Source organism: Triticum dicoccoides, chromosome 5B, assembly GCF_002162155.2.
Source record: "Triticum dicoccoides isolate Atlit2015 ecotype Zavitan chromosome 5B, WEW_v2.0, whole genome shotgun sequence".
NCBI classification, from domain to species: domain Eukaryota; kingdom Viridiplantae; phylum Streptophyta; class Magnoliopsida; order Poales; family Poaceae; genus Triticum; species Triticum dicoccoides.
In genome coordinates, this window is record NC_041389.1 from 705,606,793 (window position 1) to 705,610,001 (window position 3,209).

At 42.8% G+C, this 3,209-nt stretch overlaps 1 pseudogene; it reads left to right on the forward strand.

Moving 5' to 3' along the window:
* Positions 1–247: 247 nt before the first annotated feature.
* The window catches only part of LOC119310629, a 5,587-nt pseudogene continuing 2,625 nt past the window's right edge, over positions 248–3,209 (forward strand).

Below are 3,209 nucleotides of genomic sequence, written 5' to 3' on the forward strand. Positions count from 1 at the left end.
TTAGTGAGCTAGCTAGGTGTGCTACGCACCTCAGCAAGCAGGTCAATAAGAGATTGCCAATCCCAGCATAACAATCCTGCGTGGTCTGAGTTAGTGTTTCTAAAAAGAACAAGGTACACACCAACATGTCTGTTCCTTCTATTGTGAAAGTTATGCATACAACCTTTCAGCTTTTGAAATGATTTATGTGTTATTAAGCTGATGGGACACGGAGGCTCGTCCTAGCCAGCAAGAGGTATAGGATACCATGGAGAGCAATTTACAGGATACAAGTCTACCGCCAAGGGAGTTTCCACTCGAGTTCTTACAGCTTATTACAAATAATTTTTCTGAGGACAGCATAATTGGCGAGGGTGGGTTTGGGGTCGTTTACAAGGTGCGATTATAAATGCCATTTTCTAATTTATTAACCAATCTTCTACTGTTAATTTCATGTACCCAAGTGCCATATGAATAAGAAATGCTTAACAGGGAGTATTGGACAACGGGAAAGAGATTGCTCTGAAGAAGCTCACTCACAAAGGGGTTGATGACAAGGAATTTACAAATGAGTTCAATAACATTATTAGGGCCCGTCATCCTTTGGCTACTGCTATCATCCAGGTAGCTGGATTATGCACAATGGACAATATGTCTTTGCTCATGAGCCAGTAAGAATTCTCTGCTTTGAACATTAATGTCGACTCTGACCTTGCCCTTCAAATGGCAACCACGCTCGGCGCCGAAATTGCGGCTTTACCCCAAAAATACCTCGGCCTTCCCCTCTCCCCCCATAAACTCCAATCGACAGCTTTTCAGCCAATTATAGACCGCTGCGATATCTACCTAGCCGGATGGCGTGCTTTCCTGTTATCTTGAGGAGGTCGTCTTGTCCTTCTCTCGGCCGTCCTGGATAGTCTGCCAACCTACTTTATGATGTGTTTCTCCCTGCCCGTCAGTGTCCTCGAGGAGATAGACAAGCGTAGGAGAATTTTTTTTCTGGTCTAACGATGACTCCTTCTCTGGGGCTAAGTGTCTGGTTGCGTGGGACCGAGTTTGTATGCCAAAGCTTGCGGGTGGTCTTGGGGTTAAAAACTTGCGAGCACAAATTTTTTGCCTTATGTTGAAATTTGCATTCAAATTCTTGTATTCCCCTCTTTTTCCTTGGAAGGATTGGCTCCTCAACCATTCTCCAATGCATATAGGTCGTGGCAACAATGCCTCCTTCCTTGGTCGTGCCATTTCTAGACACCTCAGTTCCCTTCGTGAGATATCATGTGTGACCATTGGAAACGGTTTATCCACCTTCTTCTGGTTAGATCGTTGGGTTCTCCCTGAGCCTCTGTACATTGCTTTCGTAGCCACTATACTGATGGATGGGATTGATCTGGGCTTGCGTAGCCGGCTAGCCTTAACTGCTTCCAATGAACTTGCTTCCTTGAGATTACTGTTGCAGGATATCAGTCTGACGGGTGCCCCAGACGATAGGACCCTACTTAATGCCGCCGCTTTCACCACCAAGGGCGCCTACGACGCGATGGCTTCTCAACTGGCCGACCCTACTCTTGCTCGTATCTGGGACTCGCGTGTCCCCAGCAGAGTGAGGGTGTTCAGCTGGCTTTTCTACCTCGACCGACTTAACACACGGGAAAACCTACTCCGTAAGTCCATCATCGACTCTGCTGCATGCCCCCGATGCGCTGCTGCGTCCGAAGACCGGGCACACCTCTTCCTTCGTTGTCCGGCAACTTGTGCCATTTGGGATGCCATTGGTCTACACCCTTGCTCTACCCCCTTCGCACATCTTTGGGTCTCCCATGGGCACCCGGGTCTCCCTGAGTCAGTATGGCCTCTCATTCTTCTTCTTATCGTTTGGAAAATTTGGGATGCCCGTAATGCTAAAACTTGTAGGGATATAGATGTCTCACCCCATGATGTTATTACGGGCATCATTGCGGACCTTACTTTGTGGTCTCATCGCCTTAAGAAGGCGGAGGACAAAGTTCACGCCGGCCTGTGGCGGGACTATTTTACCTCTCGTCTTGTCTAAATTTGTAACAAAATGCTTTTGAAATATATTCAGGTGGGGAGTCTTTCCCCCCCGGTGACAGTTTCAAAAAAAAAATATTTGCATGGTGGAAACCTCGAGAGTTACCTTTCTGGTATGAAAAGAAACATTTACCTAATTGACGTCTTTTTGAAAACATTAATTTCATGCTTATTTCTACAGATGAGGAGCCATGCAGTCCTGATTGGCAGACATGTTATAAAATAGTTAAGGGACTGTGTGAAGGTTTAAATTATCTTCATAACGGGCATATTTACCATCTAGACATCAAGCCCACAAATATATTGCTGGACACCAACATGATGTCGAAAATTGGAGATTTTGGTATATCAAGAATCTTTCCTTCAACACAAACCATTACCACGGCAACAATGATGGGGACAATGTTAGTTGGTAACTTATAAGAAGCTAGTAGTTCTAATATAACTTTGTTGCAAACTAATTGGATGTGACATCAATGCAGGGGATACATACCACCAGAATTTATCAAAAAACAAGAAATCTCACCAAAATATGACGTGTTCAGTTTGGGTGTCATAATAATAAATATAATGGCAGGACGCCAGAGCTATTATGATTGTGGAATTGTTCCTTCTGAAATGATCATTGAGCATGTAAGATAAAATGTTTCTGACTCATGAATACTTCTCTTTCATAAATTTATGTTTTTTTTCTTATTCTTGCTCAATACATGTATGTAAGATATCAACATTTTGTTTCAACTTTGCAGGTATGTGATAAATGGCAAAGAAGGCTACATTCAACAATGTCGCCACAAACATGGCAAGAAGTAATCGAGACTTGCATCAGAATAGCATTCAGATGTGTGGAAGATGACCGACAGAAAAGACCCCTTATAAGAGAGATTGTTGATGAACTCAACAGGATTGATATTAAAACAATGTCACTTACATACGAGGTATTGAAAATTTTGTGATATTTTTACTCTAGCTATCTAGACCTCTTTTCTGAATAATAGAGCCAACAAAGTGAAACCAATTTTTTCTTTAACATTAGATTTGGTATTCAGATTTTTAGGATGTTTATAAGCTTAGCAACTCCCTCCTAGTTTATAAGGCCCACATGTATTTGAAAATCTAGCATTTTACATGGGCCTTACAAACCTGAAAAGAGACATAGTAAGTAAGATCATCTCTTGCTG